The following is a 19,849-nucleotide window of genomic DNA, read 5'->3' on the forward strand; positions in this document are numbered from 1 at the left end:
GAATTAAACGTAAATAAATCATGCCAAATATTTGTAAAATAATCATTATTTTTCGTTCATTATGAACTGCCGTTCCATTAAACAATACCAACGAAACCGTGGAAATCATTCTGAGAATGTATGCGCATCTTCTTTTTACAGGGTGTTAATTGCTTTTTTTTATATCTAATTTATGTAAGTGCTGCATACTACTCTTAATGTGATTTTAAACGACGTAATTTACATAATTAAAATTATAGAAACCGCACTGCTGTATATAACACGATAAAAATTTTATCTAGCTTAGAAATATCAGGATTTAAATTGTAAATAAAACTCTCACCATTATCTCAATTCTCTGATTTCAAATTTAGAATAAGTACTGTTAGATGCAGAGATATTAAAAAATTGTTATTACGGTAAAATGAAAATAGTTATAAACATATAAACATAAAGAATAGCATTATGTAAAAAAAAATTGAGAGAAAAACATACGTGAGCATCACATAATCAACTTCTATGTTTGGTGAAATAAATGGATGAAAACCGCCCTGAATGGGTCCATTTGGTCCATTTGGTCATTTTGAAATAATCTTCTAAGCTTACCTGAAATCATAAATAAAAAACAATTAGTATAATGCTAATAAATGCATCGAAATTTATAATTTATACCAAAAAATATAATTTATATTTTAGAATATCAAGTAATAATTAGCTAAATATTGTGGTGCTTGGATATCAACCTTTTGTCATTATGGGTGATTATATCCATTCTCCGTAAAATACTAAGACAATTACAGTCTGAGGGTGACTATAGTCGTTTTCCATGAATCCTGCTGAAAGGATTAACACGGAGCCCTGATGCATGATTAGCCAGCAAGGTTCCACCTAGACGAGGTTAGAGCACGTGCGGATAGAGCAATGGCACGTAGAGTCATGTAGATACGCGTAAGCGTAATTATCGTACGTGGACAGGGGAGAAGGCAAGTCACGGTCGCACCTGCTGCTCGCACTGACAGCAGGCATCCTATTGGAGGAAGCACCGGTCAGCGAACGAACAGACGGACGCACATCGGTTATTGTTCTGTCTGCGGACAGGACATGTTTTGCCCTATTGACTTCGCTAACACTCGATATCTATCGAAAGCTGTTTCCTGCACGGACTCGATCACTGTCACGCACCACATCCCTGTCTCTAGATCTGTCATCGTCATCCACTCACAATTGTTAATAAGGCTTAAATTAGTATAAACGATAACAACATTGCTTACGACTACCTAACAACTTGTCAATCATCATTCCTAACTATAGCGATCATTAAATTCCTACAGAAAATTGGATTGCATTTTTTTTTTTTTTTTTCCTAGGAGACCCCAAGAAACCATTCATAATTTTAATAGCATTCAAAGTCCTCTTCTTCCCTTCACTAATTTAATTATTAAAGTAATTTAAATTCGTTACGTTCGTGACCCGTGACAGGCAGCGTGTTAATGGATAACGCTGGACGTCGTGAGATCCTCTTTCTTTCCGACAGCGGCAGCGGAACGGAAAACAAATTGAGCTGGCGGTCGTAAAGTGTTTCCACGATACAGAAATAGAGGCGCGAGTGGAAGTTGGTCGCGGATTTATATGCGTAGCTGTAAATACGAGCACGAACGAAACGGGTTACGACGATCGACATAGGCGTACAGAGTTTCTTTATTGAGAAAGCTAACAGACACCAGGATCAAAGAAACTATAGCGAGGAGTGTCGTGTTATCCAGTCGAGCGTACCGATCCTAGCCTTAATTCACCGTTTAATCGAGACCGTCGTACTTGTACACCGTACTTTAATGACGCCATTAGAGAATTGTAGTGATTTTTTCTCTCCTTTTTTCTTTCATTCTGTTTCTTCTTACATTGCTATTATTGGAGTTGACCATTCTGGTTAGAGCGTCTGTCGAGAGCCGTGCATCGGTGACATGCGAGAATAGCCAAGGGGATCGTGAGTATCCTTGGCCGTTTTAGTATCACGCTTCTTTTTACTGCGAAAGAGTTGGACAACTGACATTGCGCTTGATTCTTTTATAGTAGATTTATTTCAAGTACTTTCTCTAACTTTGTCATTGGAAAATGTATTATTTAATGTCACCGGTGATATTAGGGGATATTTTTATTTCTAACAGACTCTATCTATTATTATCACAATATAGATAATGAATTAGAAAATAGCATAAATTTTTATAGAAACGTGTACGCATAAAATATTACATCAGGTTATTAGATCCTTATAGAATAAATAAATTAGAATTTCCATATTTTATCTTTCACTTTCTGACTTTATAAATAATCATAATCGCATGTGCCATTATCAAGTCATAGCCACTCCTATCATCTAATGATACCACAACAATTTCCGTTCATAACTTATAAACCAATATGCATTTTCTTCCAGCCAAAGATTTACGCATGATCCATTCACTTCCAAGTTCATCAATCGGGGCCATGTTTCATCCATGTTAGATACTTGGTTAAAAGGATGGTAACATCCAGGTAGGTATCCTGGCCACGATGAAACCCCGATAAAGCATGTACGAAAGGACAAACCAAGAGCAGTATTTCAGGTGCAACGTCTGGCCTTGATACCCGCTAATTAACTACAAGCTAATAATTTTCTGGCTAACGATTTATTGTTGTTCCGCGAGCTGCATACAAAATGTCATAAGGGGCGGTTCTAAAACGACCTTGGCTGCAGCGAAGATACAGCTTGCTCGATCATTTGCAACGGAACAGGTTCCAGAACGGGAAACTGATACGTCGCAATAGCGACAAGACGTTTTAACGTAATTAAAGGATCGATCAATGTTAATGGGTAACTTCTACCGTTTCCAGAGAAAATATTGGAGAAAAGAAGTACCATGACTCCTCGACTTCTTGCACCTTCCTCTTGAATCTCTTCGACGAATAAGGAATATACGGTCTTTCTGGTCGTTAGTCAATTCGCTGAAGGATGTGATAGTCATTAACGTCGATAAGTATACTGCTTATTCTTTTTTAAGCGAATCTTTCCTTTTTTGGGCTACTTCCTTGTAGGGAACGTGGATATATTAAATTGCGATTCATCATGGGATAATAATAGTAACTGATTCAGTACCTACAGATTTAAGAGTGGAAGGTAAAATATTAGTTGATCCCCTTTTGTTGTATAAGGAAATGTTAATTATTAAGAATTAGGCTAGCTAAAAGTGAAGAATTTTGTTTTGACAATTGAATTGAGGAGAGCAATATAATTATTTTATCAAACAAGGAAAGAAATAATCATTAACCGTTTAGCAAGAACAACAGGGATCACTATCAGAAGAGACAAAATGAAGAATACAGTTTGCCAAGTGATTCCCGACTCTTCTCGCAAACGCTTTTCTGATCTTCTCGATCAGATAAGAGGGCAGACTCGTTAGCGATTCGTCGTGCAGAATTACGCCGGTGAACCGAGGAAAAGGAAGCCTCCGACGAGGTAATTATCGCCCCGTCTAGGGCCACCTTGCGATCATTGCATCCTTGCACCCAGTCGCGCAGCTAACAACGACCGCTACAAATTACAGTTTTCGAGCTGAAACGAGCGATCACCAGCTTTGCATAAAAAATTACACGCCGTTTCGGAAGTGGGCCACTTCCGCTCACCTTCACGAACTGTCGCGTTCAAGTAAATCCACCTTTACGGTTACACGACAGCTTTTTATCGCTTGTTAACGCAGAGCTTTTCTCAAGTACACTATCGTTCAGAATATTTATTTACGTTTAACTCATTTTTATAGCCCATAGTGCTCATCCTGTTATCAATTTCAGTAGCTCTGAGTGAACGAATATAGTCACGCATTTATGGTTCCCTTCACCTCGCTTTAGGGCGACAAACGATGATTCACGATCGTCTAAAATCTAGCCTACGGAGAATCGGAAACGGTTTCGTATATTCTGCAGGTGGACCAAGTGGTTCGCCTACCAGGAATAGATCAAAGCATCTTCAACGAGACCAAATTGCTGCTCGCAGATGTATCCGTGATCTCAGCTACCATTCGTCTATATTTATTACAATGTGGTAGACTTGTTGTCGCCTGCATTTGACCACGGAAACATTGGAAATTGGGACGTTTCTCATATAGATAATGTTTGCAAATTATTAGAATAATTCAAATAATATTTAATATGATAATCATAAATGAAAAAATTTTATAGCTTCTCATTTTTGTGATATCCGTCAGAAAATTGGCAAGAACTGACAGGAATAAAAAAGATCGAAAAAACAAACAAGTTTTTCGTTAAATACAGCTGACCGTAAGAAATCTCCATTATAAATAATTACAAGACCATCAATCATTATTCCAGGAGAGATACAGAAAAACAGGATGAGAACAAAAATCCTGAATCGAATCGGTTTCGTCACGAAAATTGGAGTGCAATCGGTTGATACGTCCGTACGTACACCTTTTTCTGTCCGAGCAAAACAACTGTCCCTGCTAAAAATTCAATTAATCATGGGTCCGTCGATATTTCATCTGCAGCAAGATGGACAGGCACAATTTGTACGTATCAGGAGCGATAAATTACCAACCAGATACTGACCTCGCAACTGCAATCGTAGACTTTGTTCTTCGAGTATACGTATCACGTATATCTACAGACGAGAGAACCAGCGCTTCGATAAACAATGTTAAACTAAATAAATAGAAAAAAAGGATTCCTAGGTGAACGAACGGAACGCGTGGCGAGGGTATCGTCTGAAACTCGTTTTCTCCGGCGGTCGCGAATTTGTCGCGATCGCGAGTCTGATAAAATTGCGTACGCGCCAGAAAACGGTGCTTTATCGCTGCCCGGAAGAACGTCTCGAGGATAAACCCGCGATGTTTCGCTGAAACACGCGACAGGTGGAGACGGACCCGACAAAAAACGTGGAGAAAAAAAGGTGAAGGAACGAAGAAGAAACGATTATCTGGCGACGCGAGTCACCGGGGGGAAAATAAATGAAGCGACTCGAGCCACGAAGGAAAGTATTTTTGTCCGGGCGTCGTCGTCGGCGATCTATTTTAAATTTCGCAAGGATAATAAATCCAGGAATTACCGCTCGCTTAATCCTTCCGCCGATTCGTCCGCGATAATTTCGCGACCTCTTTCCCTATCTCCTTTTCGCTTCGCGTCCTCGCTTTAACCCGCGAAGATGCGATCAAGACCGCTCGCGAGCAAATTCATATTTTTTTCGGACCCGTGAGCCACGTTCGCGTACACGCGTCGACCGTTCACAAACGGCAACCGTGCGAGCACGTTCCAGGATAAATTCAACGCACCGAGCAGAATGATTATTTACAACGTGGGTCGAGTCGACTTAATTAATTTTATAGGAAAATATGTTTCTTCGCGATCCGACAGCCACGGTACAACGGTCAGTCGATCGAAACGGTACTTACATTCGGCTAGAGGAAAACGTCTTTGATAAAGCGTTATCCGACGAACGCACCTGCCATTCCGCCGCGCGATACTCTCCATACGCCTCGTTACGACGCGAGTACAATTAGGACAGAGATCTGTATTTTTTAAGCGTAGGCGATTGGCAATTAACGGTGATGTCTTGAACACGTAGATAGATGGAACACTTTCACGTCTTTTTTTTTTTTTTTTTTTTTTTTTTTTTTAAATAAAAACTCAAAAACTTTTCTGTATAAAGAGTAACAATTTTACAGAAAGTACCCCAAGGTGTACTGTGACTTTATGGAAGTGTCGTAAGAAAGAAGGCTATCGACGGCGTTTAATTAATAACCCGTGTAAAATTGATAATTACAGGCTGTTAAATGGCGTGCCGTTCCTGTGATAAGGTTCGCCACGCTGTTTAAGATATCTGACGGAAAACACCGTTGCTTTCCGAACGGACCGTCGCGTGGTTTACAAAACGTTGCAAGCGTACGCGAGTTTTATTAACGTTTAACGCCACAGTGTTCCTTTCTATTGATTCTTTACGATGACTTTTATCGACGATTAAGTATTCCTGGCGACTAGCTGATTTCGCAGGATATACCCGTTAACCAAGCCTTGCTGTAGTTTCCTTTTCTATTCTTTTTGCGTTAACACTTAACGAGGAAACAACCGAGTCAAGCGCTGCGTCCCGTTAGCCGGGTGTTGTTTCGTAATGGTTTAATTGATTTCCTGAAGGAGTTTCAGTCTTAATTGATAGCGTCCAGGTAGAATGACTTCACCGTTGTTTTCGAATATCCTAACCGATCAATTACAACGGTTTAATTTATTGTTCGGAGGACGTTTCGTTGTTATGATTGATTTTCAAACGTTTGATCCGATCAGTTCCACTGGTTATGCAACAAGTATTTTAATATGAAAGATGAAAGATGGAAGTGGCTTATATAGTAATTCGATTGTATCTTTAATATTGGATATGATATTCTTACTGTGGTTCAAATTATAGTTCAACGAAGTATCGATATTATTTTCCAGTTTCAAAATTATTAGGTCTCTCGAGGTCTTTGTCACACCTTATTGTTAGTAAAATATAAAGGGTACCCACCCGTTAATACTAAATAAATAAATTTCTGTGATGATGGATACTTCGAAGTTTGCATAATTTCTGAAAGTTAATTAATCTTTAAGCACCATCCATGGGGTACTACGCCCCATGCGTGGCACGCATGTCAGCCACGAAACGCGCAGGGGTTGGTCGAGAGGAAAGAGGATCTTAGGTAAAGACTTTTCCCTGCACGAGAATGCGTGAAATGGTGGAAAGTAAATCCACGAGTCGCAGGCTGATTTCAAGAAGCTATCTCGCCACACCCAGGACCACCCCCGACCCAGCATCCATCAAGTCGGAATCTTGATTTCCAAATCCACCCTCCCGCGACTGGTTGCCTTTCCGCTCTCGTCCGGACGTTTCTTCTCTTTCAGAATGCCACCACTCGCGTGACCTGCCGCCTAAACGGGCTCCCTTTTACCATGGACGCAGAAGTCACGTTTCGCGTTTACTGATTGCCCGATGGAATTCGGTCGCTCTTTCCTTCGTGATGGATAGATTCGGTGGATGTGAAATTTTTAGCACAGTTTTATAGTGTTACGGGGAAATGGAAGTCAGCAGACAATAGAGATTACTATTATTAAATCGAACAATATGATAGAATAATATCTAATTATAAAATTGTACAATGTTTATAAAATATCCAACTCCCATACATTACCAGATTCCACGTTTCCCAAGAAACTTTCAAAATAAGTCAACGTTCAGTCACGGCCCGAGGCAAGTAAATCGAGCTAAAATGGAACTGTACAAAGTACCATTTCATAAATCTTTCCCGGAAAAGCGTGTGCTGTGGAGAGAGCACGGAGGGAAAAGAAAACTGTTGATAGATGAGGGAAACGAAGAGCAGAATCGAGGAGGGTGTGTCGGAGCATGGCACGATGGAAACATTATTTCACAGTCGGTGTATGATATTATAAACCGAGAGGGGATACCTCTGAAGAGGCGCTTCTTCTTAATATTTTAATATGTAAAATCTTGTGGCCAAAATATTTAGAGTCAACGTTTCAAATTAACATTTTCATATGAAAGGTACATTATAATTTCAACAGTGTTTATTCATAGATGAAAACAGTTGTTATTCGAGGCTGTACATTTTGCACAGTGGATGGATAATGCAAGGAATGGGAAATAGAAAAAGAAAAAGTAAGGAAAAGCAGGGATGAGCAAGCAATATATCAGCGGAGGTTGGCAGGAAGACGAAGCCTTCTCCGAGGAACTACCGAGCCACGTCGTCTTCGTTCCTTTTTACCCCTACAGCCAAGAAAAATCCCGAATAATCCGGGTGTAAGGATTATCCTGCCTCTCACCGATCTTCCCTTGTTTTATTATAACTCGTCGGATACCGTGAAACCTGCGCATCGCGTCTCAGCTTCAATTCAATTCGACCCCTGACACGAAAATTCGAATACGATCATTCTCTCTGAAATTCTTTATTTTTATTCCTATTTATATTAAAAAAGAAAAAAAATTAAATATTGGTTAGAAACTGTAAATGACTTATTAATATACTTCTCTATTGTTTAGGATTCATTTCAGATCACTTGGGATATTATAAATTTTTCTTTTATTTCCATATCAATCAGTACGTGTTTCATATTGACTCGTCATAATAAAACAAAGGATCAAAGAGGAACGAGGCATTTAATCGCTATGCAACAACATTCGTGACAAAGTTTAAACCTTCCTCTGGTTAGTTTCGTCATAGTGCAATCATATTCGTCACGAGAAATGGCCAGAGAAACGATAAACTGGGAGTCGCTATAAACCGTTCGCGCAATCGTTGCGGAACGAAGAAATCCGGATTGTAAAATCTAAACATAGAATAGAGACAATCTTGAATTCCCGCTGGCGTTCGCTAAGCGGATTATATGGATCTGGTTGTTCGTTCTTTCAGCAGGCCGACTTTGGCGCGTATTATTACGTTACGTGGCCGGGATCGATAGTTCACCGGAAATGTGGAATTTTCACGTTAATAAAATGACTCGGAAAATGTAACGCGGTGCTTGTTGCATGCTCGAGAAAGAAAGAATTATAGAAGGACTGTTTAATGGGAGAGGATTTTTTACGCTGTTTTTAATTAATTCTGTGTTGAAATTGTTACTGAAAGAAAGTCGATTTCCTTGATACCCACTGCTTTGTACAACGATAAACTATTAACTTGTTACATATACACGCGTGACGCTTTTAAATTTCCATACGAGATTGTCATTGTTTGTCAAGTTGAAGACTTATAAATTTCTTATGGGTGATAAATTAAAAAACACTGATGAAATTATGCACACCTACCTTTGTGAACGTGTAATCAACAATCTACTATATTTTCGAAATTAATGACCAGCGGTATCACAAGAATTATACGAATACAATTCGATAAATAATTTATACTAGCAGTCATAATACCTATCATCGATTCGCTAATACCTCATTATCCGATCCATCCTAAGCGCAGCTTTAGCGTACTTAATAATTTACAAGGAGATTACCAAAGTTTTGGTAACACTCCTTAATTCTCCCCGAATCAAGGACATCCCAAAGAAGCCGTTGGCTAAATGAATTCGCACGACTCAATTGTCCTTTCGGAATCGACTAAACGCAAAATCGAAGACAAAAGTATCTCCCGTTCCTCGATTGTTTCCTTGGCTCGTCCACCAGCATTTCTTACTTCACGTTTACCCGCTTAAGGCGCTCGTTTAGGGTAAGGGCCACCCTTGTGTTCCTTCTTCCCCATTCTCATGCCGACACTCCCTTTATCGATCCCACTCCATTGTCCCTCTCCCTCTTGCTTTCCTATCTCTCCATCCTCCCTCGCTCTTCTTCCACCCTTTTCTTTCTTCTCCACGCTTTTTCTCTACCCATCTCCGTCAACCTCATCCTTCTTCGTCCCTCTTCACCACCTAGTTACCCCGGGGAAAATCTAGAACCGGTTCCATCACCCTCCTCCTTCGCAGACGCCGCCACCATCGCAGCAGCCACTGCCACTCGCCGAGTATAAACCCGACCAACCAGGAAGCACGTATCTGCCCTTTCGAATTATCCGGCTGGCTTGCCGCCCTTTGTTGCACGCGGAATTTCGTTTAATTAAAATGAGACTGTAGGGCCGACCGGGCTCCGCTCTCTGCCAGAGCACGCTCGCGGGGAACGTCTTCGATTGTCAGGCAAAGAAGAGTCTGCAGACGGTTAAACGTCGGAGAGTGTACATGTTTCTGGAGGTGTTTCGTGATTTCAGTTTTATGGGGAAAAAATTGTCTATTTTTTAAAGTAGGATCGTCGTTACAACGTGGTGTAAGGGTTAATAATGAAATTTTTGAATAACCTTGATGGAGTTTGAAAAATAAGTGAAAATAGGGTTAGAGAAGACACCCTTGGTGTTCTTGTAATTTATAGCGAGCATGGTCAGAGTTGATATGCAAATTTAATCTACAGGGTGTTTTAACCCTTCCGACGCTGAGTATTTTATCTTCGGCGTATCTCAGAGCTATCATGTGGCATCATATTGGAAAATATGTAAATTCTTATTGAAGTAAACATGTGAGGAAACATTCTTTCTCATAACAACCCAGTATGCCAAGTGCCAGATGCGTCTACCTCCCCATAACACCAGAAGGGTTAATTAAATATTTTTACTATTAACTCGTTTTCATTTCTGCCATCTCCTCGAAAAACTAACATTTGAAATTCAGATATGTCTCTCAGATAAGGGAAGTATCAATTGCTCCACATTAACCCTTTGAGAATCCAATGAAGTTCAAATTAACCATTATATCTGCACTTCAAAGTAGATAAGGAAAATAATTCACACGTAAGCCTGAAAAATTAGTAGCAAAATTATAGATATAATAGTTAAGATAAGATAATAAATTAATGCAAAAAATGAACAGCAATAAAAAAGTAATTAAAAAATAAAAGCGATCAACGCTATTGTGTCTTTCCTTCTCTTTCTCCCTCTCTCTCTCTTTCTTTTGTTGATCGTGGCAGAAATTCTCATGTGACCACGCGGAAATTAGCTCTGATTGTGATCTTGGGAGGTGTAAACTGGCAAAATGGCGGTACACCGAGAAGGAAATACATTGTTCGGGGCGGGGCCAAGCCACTGGAAAGGGCAGACCGGTGTTAATCACGCTATCAAGGTGAGGGATCAACTAATTAACACGAAGTTAATCGTTCGCCCCGCTACTTGAACCTACCGACGCGACGTCCGATCACGTTCGCCATTCATGATCATGTGAAATCTTAGCGAGAAATAAACGGTGAATACCTTCGAAACATTGTTGAACGTTAAATTAACAAAATAAGATTGAAAGTCTAAAGACTAATTAATAATTAGTTTCGATAGATCTAACCACAATCGTGACTGCCGCAATGAAAACAGCAATATGTTGTCAAACACATTAAAAATTGCTACCTTTAGAAAATAATACAATATTATTTTATTGCATACACAAACTGCAATAAGTACTAAGTTAATGACTGTTTTGCAAATATCGTAACGAAAGTTAAGTTCGCGACTGATGGAGAAAGAAACACAGACATTAAAAGAAAAATCGAGATGCAAATTAAAAACTTTATCATAAGCATGACTTCTATTGATTAATCGATTCAATCGATAACTGATCGTTCACCACGACCAAGTACGATCCTTTCTAATGAAACAACCACGCAAGAACAAAGCTCACAATATCCAAGCATTTCTAGTAGAAATCCTCCAAAAATTGACCAAGTAGCATCTTTTCGTTCTATCGTACATGTACAGTGGATCAAGAGAGTATTAGCACATCCTGTTATCTTGTAATTACACATTATATGATACTGTTCATTGAAATATCATAGAATTAATTTTGAATATTCGTTTGATCCACTGTAGGTCTATCGCACGAATGAGTCGAAATGAAGGAGCAACAAAAACGACCGGCATCGTTCACTGTCACGGCCAAGTATCACCGTTACGTGTAGCCGTTAAGGCACGTTCACACTTCACCGTGCTCGTGAAACTCTCCCTCCACCTCCACGTGTATTAACCAGCCTCTCTAAACGATTGATCCATTATGCCTGGTGCACACTCGACGCTCTCACTCACGCGTCCTCGAGCCAGGACCAATTAAACTAACCGGCTTCGAGTTTGTTTCTTTTTTTTCCTTTTCTCAATCAACCAAATCCTTGAAGAGAAACGACGCTCAGAATAACAACAATAACAACGACGAGGAGGACGACGAGGACGACGACGAGCTGAAGAGGAAAGACACAGGGAGAGGATTGCAAGGCGTCGCGGCGCTGGTCGGTACTAGACTTGGCGTCGGTTCGTTCGTTAGCTGGACCCTCTTGCTCGCCCGTATTAATTTGCTTCCTCCTCCTCTACCCCCGCCGACACCGCTCTCCCACCCCCCTGAAACGAAAAGGGGGACTTCGGGTCGCCCCTGGTCTTAGCTGCTCGCTGCTGCCACTGCGAGAATCGAGCTATCGCGCATGCGGACTTTGCTAATCACCCTTCGTCCTCTACCCCCTTCGACCACCCCTCGGCCGAGCTACCCCTGCCTACGTTGCGCTTTCCACAGCGGCCCTGCCTCGATGAAGGTGAGCCACCAGAAAATTAACTGCAACTACCGGCTGTCTTTGTCTACCTTCCCTGGATCCAGTTCGCTTCCTCCGTGTTCCAGACCTACTTCGACCTCGTTTCTCGCGACCGTGACCTTCCGTTCGAAGGGACGAACGAGTTTTGGGGCTTTGGGGTGGAAATATTGAGCGAATTGCTCCTTCTAACCCTTTCGCTACGAATATTTTTGCTGGAAAATGCCTCTGTATATTTGTGTATTCAATTTTTTATTTCAACCCTTTCAAATTCACCCCTTCGAGTCATCTTTCGAACAGTGACAGAAACCATACATTTATAATAATAGTAAATGAACAATTACCCCTATTCCATTCGGTCAACCAAATCTGAAGAGAGCAAAATCTCGGAATAAAAAGCCACCCTAAACTCTGTGGAAGGCATGCATCATGGTCACCCTTATCTCGCCAAGTGGATATCTCTGGAGGTTCAAGAAAATATTTCACTTCGAACAACGGTATATAGACGTCGTGTCAGCGATTGAAGGGTCGATGACGTGATGAGACTGTCGAGGAGGGTTGGCCAAGAGGCGTGGGATGGAAGCAGCGGCACGGTAGTAAACGAGTTATTGGAAAATCGTGTGAGGGGCTGTAGCGAGCTAGGTGACTGTAGCGAGCCGAGAAAGAAGGAGAGGTCAGTAATTTTTCGCCTCATTGCTCGTAAAAAGGAGACGCTTTATCGTTCTACCGGCGAGCAGCGATCACGTAACCGTACGACGGACTTACGACCTTCGATTGGGAAGTTCGAAGGTGGCCCCGTAGGGCATTAACACCGCGCTCGCTCGTAGATGTTGATCAGGGCAGGGCATTTTTACCGGGCCAATTTGCCGGGGATGAAGCTCGCGTGACATTTTCATGCTGCTCCATCCACGTTGCCTTTCGCGATGATAAAATATCACCTGCTTCGCCGAAAGCTATGAAAATTGTACTGCATACCTTTCCAGCTCACTTTCGAGTCTCTAAATTTTAGCACACCCTAATTTTATTATTTCAACCGACGATCAGTTATATTTGCTAATTTTATTTCCCTCTCAAATATTAAAATAATACTCGAAAAGACATACAAGATACTATAAGAAAACGTTCAGAGAGGAAGATTCAGAAGTAGCAACGTGTTCGCGAGCATAAAACAGCGAAACGCTTAGCATAGTAACATCGCCGAGCGGGGCGTCATTACTGTATTGATCGCGGGGGTGGTTCCTCTCACCCCTTCACCTCCACTCTTCCTCTTCACCGCCCTCTCTTCATCCCGTTATGATTCGAGGATCACGAGGGTAAGGGCCGAGCAGGGAGATTCAGAGGCACAACGTTCGGAGAGGGTTGAAAGTAGGACAACGAACTTGCTGGAGTAACGAGTCTCAGATCAAAGGACCGACGTGAACGATCCGATAATTTGGAATCGTGCGCCATTACGCCTCTATCGATCGCTATTACCTCGCAATGATTCCACAGTTGCGCGTTCAACGATGACGCATCATGCATGTCCTTAGGTGTACACGAATTTTAATTTTCAATCTTTTATTTTTTTTTCTATTGGATGTAAAAATTCTATAATTCTAATTAAGCTTATAGTTCTAATTAGCATCCCTTATAATAGCCACATGGTATCCATTGATCATTTCACGACGAACGACTGTAATCATCTATAGTAGCGGAAGGGTTAAAGATGAAATGAAAAATTGATTTCAAGTGTTCGATTGGACGTGATGATGTTGACCTCCAGCGTGACGTCAAAGTTCGAAGACGCTTCTTTCTTTTCCTACCGTAACCCGCTCCTTTACATCCTCACCGATGGTCCAGGACCCGTTGCAGGACCGGTTTGGTAAGAATCAACCGATCACCAAGGCAAGAAGCAACTGAATCACTGTGGCTTCGACCCTTGGATCGAGGCACGGGTTGCTTCGTCAGGACGTGGAATATTCAAAGAATTCGAGAGGAACAATGCGCGCAAACAATGACTTAGGGTGCATTCATTGTCATTTAATCGGCAATGATTATGAAATCTGTACAGAAGAACTCTTTCAGTCGGACACGTCAGGGGTTAAGACAATTCTAAACCATTTAACATAATACATATAAAAAGCTATCTTTTTTCACATCATCATCATCATAAACAGCCCTCTAACTTATAAAGACTTTTTTTTCTACCAGAGTTTGTTGTAAAAAGTAAAGCAAACGATCAACTTAGCATACGGTACAAAAAAGAATCATCAATGAACGTTTGAGAATGTCGTATGATATAATGCAACGATGAAAGAAACGCACAGAAGAAGCGGAATTATTCGACGAAGCAATCTATACGGGGCTCGTACGGGCCGGATGAAGAAATAAAAATGTTCTCGGTAACTTCTTCGTGTGTGGCAGTTATGCAGCACAACGATAAGTTTACCGGGGCACAATGAGCACGAAGATGCGGGACCTGTACCAAACAGGTTACAAAGCAGTGGGTTACGTGAATCACGGTTGTGTCGCGTGCAATGCAATCGGAGCACCGGATTTACACATATACAGAGACATAAATGGGAACACACCATCACGTTCAAGGTATACATATAAATAGGTACAGCATCGAGAATGATAGGTTTCTTTAGGAGAAATAGTATTGTAGAGAAAAGAGTTGCCAAAAGAAAAGCAGAAATAACATAGCCATTTTGTTACTTGAAATTTAACGTCTCTCTAAAATGTGACATGGGAATGGACGATTGAAATGACCACGATTGTTAGCATAACAAGAGCAACAAGTAGAACTGGAATGATTTAATGTAGCACGTGATTACACAGGAAATTCTCAATTTCCATACCATACAAAAGAAAGTAAATTACTACGAGCACACATCTTGTACGTTCCTTCATTTTTTTTTTCTTCTCGTTACGATGGAATAGGGTCGTCAGAAAAATGTTACAGTCGTTTCGATCCGAAATTTCCACGGGGTAGAAGGACGTAGCAATTTTACGAAGAAGGGATAAGAGAAAGAAGGACTGATAATGCAATTACGACCGAAACGCTGCACTGCGTATGACGAATGCGATGTAAATTATCGTTTCCCGTGATTATACGGGAACTCTATAATATCTCGGTAATTTTCGTTTCTCGTTCAACTGGAAGAAATTATAGACATGTATAAATCAACAGGCATGCCGACCAAGGGGAAACAGATACGAACGCGCGTAATTATTGTCTTCATAGCGGGAAACAATAAGCTGGAACCGAACGCACGGAACGTGAACATCTCTGTGACCTGTGGTTCGTTTTCATTTTTCGAAAATATTTCATTTCTTATTTCTATCGAAACTTGTATAGAAATTCATTTCTCTAACATTTAACAAATATTGGGACAACTGCGTCCATCGTCCCCCTATGGAACCCCTATTGCCATGAATCTCTCTATTCATAATCGTCGAACCGCACCCTGTACATCTTCAGACGGCAACAGAATCGCAATATCGTTTTGAAAATAACAAAAAAACAGCAACAACGAAACACTCAGAATCGTACATACAACGAACCGAAGACTCATCTCAGAATCCTAAGAATGCGAGCCATTGTTCTCGAAAGAGAAGAGCGTCATTCCGATCGAACTGCGAGCACCATTACCGAAGACGTTCGATAAACGAGTCGAAAGAAACGTCGTCCCTATCGTCGGACGTGCTTCGAGCTCGTAGCTAGAATCAAATCATTAGACATTCCTCCGCGTGGTCCTCGTGAACGAACGATTGAGACGTTCAACGTGGCGACGACCAAGAGGACGACGAAGGCGACGACTCGTGTGGCGCATACAAGGGCAGTTCTTGTTACAAAGTCTGCATGCTCGGTAATCTTTCCTCCAGTACCGCACTGCAGAAAGCAGCGGCCATTTAACCTGTTACCCGCGAGTTCGTGTTCGAGTTAGGACCAAAAGAGCACCCTCTGCATGCCATTGCCAACCTCCACAGGGGCCAGTTAACTTATTATGCCTGGAGTCAATGGGAAAAGCTATGATCTAACGATGAATCTTCTAATGATAGGAAACTTGAACAACATAGCAGAGATAGATGTTGTTTAAATTTTAAAACTTAAGAAACTTGGAATTTAGAAAAATTAAAAAGTAGGGAACTTAGAAATTAGAAAAGCTTAGAACTTAGAAAGCTTGCAAATTAAAAAAGCTTAGAACTTGAAAATTTTTGAAATTAGAAACTTTTAAGTCACCAGATAAGAAACGGCCCTTTTTGGCACCGCGTGGGAATGAACAATTCTTGTACTTCATCGTTTCTCCGAACACGATGGCAAACACGCGAAAGAAGGTATCACAATGCCTAACGAGTACCCTGGTGCTTGATGCACCTCGCGCCTAGAGCACGGCATGTTTCTAAAGATATCCGGTGCTTGTTGTGCAAAGTACTTCTCTATTTTACCGTTTCTCCCTTTGTTGCTGGTACTTTGAGCCTTGAACGTTCGCTTGGATTCCTTTTGTATTCGTTTTATAAGATTAAAGTAAAATTGTTCCCCGCTCGACGTGTGCCATTAGCGACACGTCGCATTTGTTAGAAGGATTATACTAGGGCTTTCGCGTTCTCTTGTGTTTAATGCTGCCATTCATGCTCCTACGTCACCATTTTGGCCTTTTTCTGACATATTTAAATTTTAAATTATAGAAAAAAGTCTACTTAACAAATGCCTATGAACATTCCTATCGTATCTTTTATATTTTTCTAGAAAATCATTCTCAAAGTTATATATTATTCTGAGACCTCGAAGGTGGCATAACCCTTTAGGATAATTGAAAGATATAAATCAAACCAGGTGCTATTAATTCAATAAATATTGAATGGAAAGAAGGAAGAAAGACTACGAAATACCTATGAGCTTGATATCAAGCAAGCAGACTATTAAATCAAGATTTGAATCGAGATGCGTTAACCACTTAGCTATCCAGGCCATTGAATTCTTTCGTCCTAAGCCTTCCAAATGGCTGTCGCCCACGTAATAAACCAAGTAGCAGGAGAGTTACTGTTACGTGGTGTAACACGTAGGCGACAGCCTGTTTCGACATTAGCATGGGCAGATCATTTAATTCCTTCTGGATATAAAGCGCAACTTTCCTCACTTAATTATGTTAATTACCTGTTAAGGTAATTCAAAATATAATATTAGAAAATAGAAAAATAAATGACGGTACAGTTTCGCTAAAAATAAAAGTGCAATTGCATTTTCTCGGTGCATCATTGCACTTATGAAAAAATATTAATTCATAAAAATATACACACTCTAATGTTACTCAATCTTTTCCTCTATTATTAACAATTCAAAAAAACAGCCATCATCAGGTCCGATTTCATGATTCATGAATTAAAGGGTTAAGAAACGTTCGACCGACCAATGAAAATAGAAAAAATCTTGAGAACCGCTGAAAGGAAATTCGAAACGTACCACGTTCACGGTCAGAAACAAGTACAGCGGTGCCGTGGCAAAATTTCACCGCAAAAACATCTCGCGGGAAAACTGACTCATCGGAGCGTGGAACTCGAGGAACCACGGTTGCCTGCGAACGAAACCACGCCAGCGAAATGATATTTCTCTGCTTATGAGAGGCAACGAAATGTACGCGGAGCGAACGGTGCACCATAAAGATATCTAAGATTTCCATGAAACAGAGTTCCTCGTTATCTCCGACAAGGCCGCCTCGGGCCATCTCTCGATCTCGCGTGATAAATTGCGCGCGAATGCACGCGCGTGTGCATTCCGCGCGCGTCACCCACGCAAACTTTGTTGTAAGCATCCCGGTAAAAAAAAGCTTCGAGACTATTTGTGTCGACAGCACGGACAACTCTCTAATTAAATATCGAAGTTACTACGAGTCGTGTCTCGTGCCTCGCTGAACGAGAACATCAAAGATGTTCTCCTCTCTTTGGATGAAAACATTATGGAAGCACAGTGATATTCTTTCATCATTTTGTTAAAGAAAACCTGGACTTTGAACGTCTCTCTTAATGCTACTTTTTTGGTTTTGCGATAATTTTTAATTCGTAAAATTTCTGACGAATACTGAATTACGAAATGAATTCTGTAACTTCTTACCGAACTTCAACTGTCTATCGCAAGTTAAACTAGTTTCTGTTCAATTACAGCCTCGCCAAGTTTATATTTTCTCTTCATTTTCAAGAATCCGACTGCCGTCCATTGAATTACGATTCACAGAACGCCTCTTCCGCGTTCGAACCAAGAGAGAGAGGTGTTCTTATACAACGACCACGAATCGCCATGCTCGACCAACTTGATCCTGGCGTTCAGTTAGTAACTCAATCCTCACCGAGTAAGGCTTTTCCGGTGAGGCTGACTCGGTTTATTTGCTTAGGAGCTCGTTAAGGCTAATCCACGTCTATTTACGCCGATCGATAAGCGATCGAACGGTAACTACCGGTGTCGGCGATACCTCGAACACCTCTCGACGACCAGAACAGCAGTTGCTCCTCCGTGGAACGATTGAATGGGAACAGGACTTCTTTCCACTGGGATAAAACTGCTCCGAGACTCTTATTTACAATGACACATACAGGAATAAAAGAAAATGTCGATGATTAAAACACATATTTTGAATTACGTATTGATTCTACAAAAGAGAGAAAAAGTGTGAAGAATAATAAAAGCATCTGTTCCAATAATCTTCAACCCAACAAATAACAATAACTCAGGAAAGAAGTAATTTGAAATAATTTCAGATCAATAAAATTCATAACTCACAAAAAGCAAATCCTTTGTCTGTAGATTCATTTCAATCTCCAAAGAAACTTCAGAATCTCGTTCGGTATAATAAAAGCAAACTCACAATCACATTAACACATTGAAGATCAAATATTCATTTAACTCCAATTTAAAAATTAACTGTCTATTGATATTTTTAAATCTGCAATAAATTTGATTTCTAATGAGTTAAAAAAAAAAGAATCACATCAACACAAATCACAGGAATCAAACGAATAGAAAACGTGAAGAAGGCTCGTAGATTCACGAAGACCGAAAACACAAGGAGATTCGCACCACTGCGAGCGAAAACTGATCGAGTGGTCGATCTTCGAGTCAGCCTTCCACCTGGCCAATCTGAGAAGGGGTTGCAAGGAACCCGCCCTTTGAGTTTAACGAGCCCCCTGTGTTCGTACACGCCAGTAGAACCTGCGACCTGGGCCCCCTTTCTAACATCGAAACGACGCGAAAATCCTATTCACCTTGTCCCGGTGCTCTCGATCGGTGATCTATTGATCCCCACTCGACCTCTACACGCGTAATCGTATATTTTTCATTGGCGAACTATAAGAACGGCTCTGTTTGCTCAAAGGGACGATTGTCATCGCGAGTCACATTGTCGAGGAGCGGTTTTACGCAAAGTGAAAGGAGAGGGGATACGAAAAATTAAGGGATCTGTCTTGTTATCGATAATTAAAATTAGTTGTGTTTATGACAAAATTACGCTTCTACAAAAATACCTATTTTTCGATTTCGTTTTGTCGAATCAAAGGTGACGCGCCTGTTGCACATTCCTTTTCCATACATAAGATGCACTTGAGAACGAATTTGTAGGCTTGGTCGGGATCGGCGGGGCGCGATCTAATGATCCATGATCGATTACCAGACATCGATCGCGGTAATAGGTATAATGACGAGGCGATATTATGGTGTAACGATAGTAATCGACTATCTTAAAACTCAGCTCACGAAACGTAAACACGCGCTTCTTCTTGTCGTAATTA

At 40.8% G+C, this 19,849-nt stretch overlaps 1 protein-coding gene and 1 long non-coding RNA gene across 5 annotated transcripts in view; both read right to left on the reverse strand.

Moving 5' to 3' along the window:
* Nucleotides 1–19,849, reverse strand: part of MESR6 (misexpression suppressor of ras 6) — a 564,119-nt gene that overhangs the window by 433,694 nt on the left and 110,576 nt on the right. The gene's annotated exons all lie outside the window — the stretch shown is intronic.
* Nucleotides 1–19,849, reverse strand: part of LOC117605913 (uncharacterized) — a 67,923-nt gene that overhangs the window by 43,773 nt on the left and 4,301 nt on the right. Inside the window, exon 2 of the long non-coding RNA XR_004581835.2 lies at nt 475–585. This is a non-coding gene — a long non-coding RNA (uncharacterized LOC117605913). The remainder of the gene's footprint in view (nt 1–474; nt 586–19,849) is intronic.

This window comes from Osmia lignaria, chromosome 9 (assembly GCF_051020975.1).
Source record: "Osmia lignaria lignaria isolate PbOS001 chromosome 9, iyOsmLign1, whole genome shotgun sequence".
In the NCBI taxonomy this organism is placed as follows: domain Eukaryota; kingdom Metazoa; phylum Arthropoda; class Insecta; order Hymenoptera; family Megachilidae; genus Osmia; species Osmia lignaria.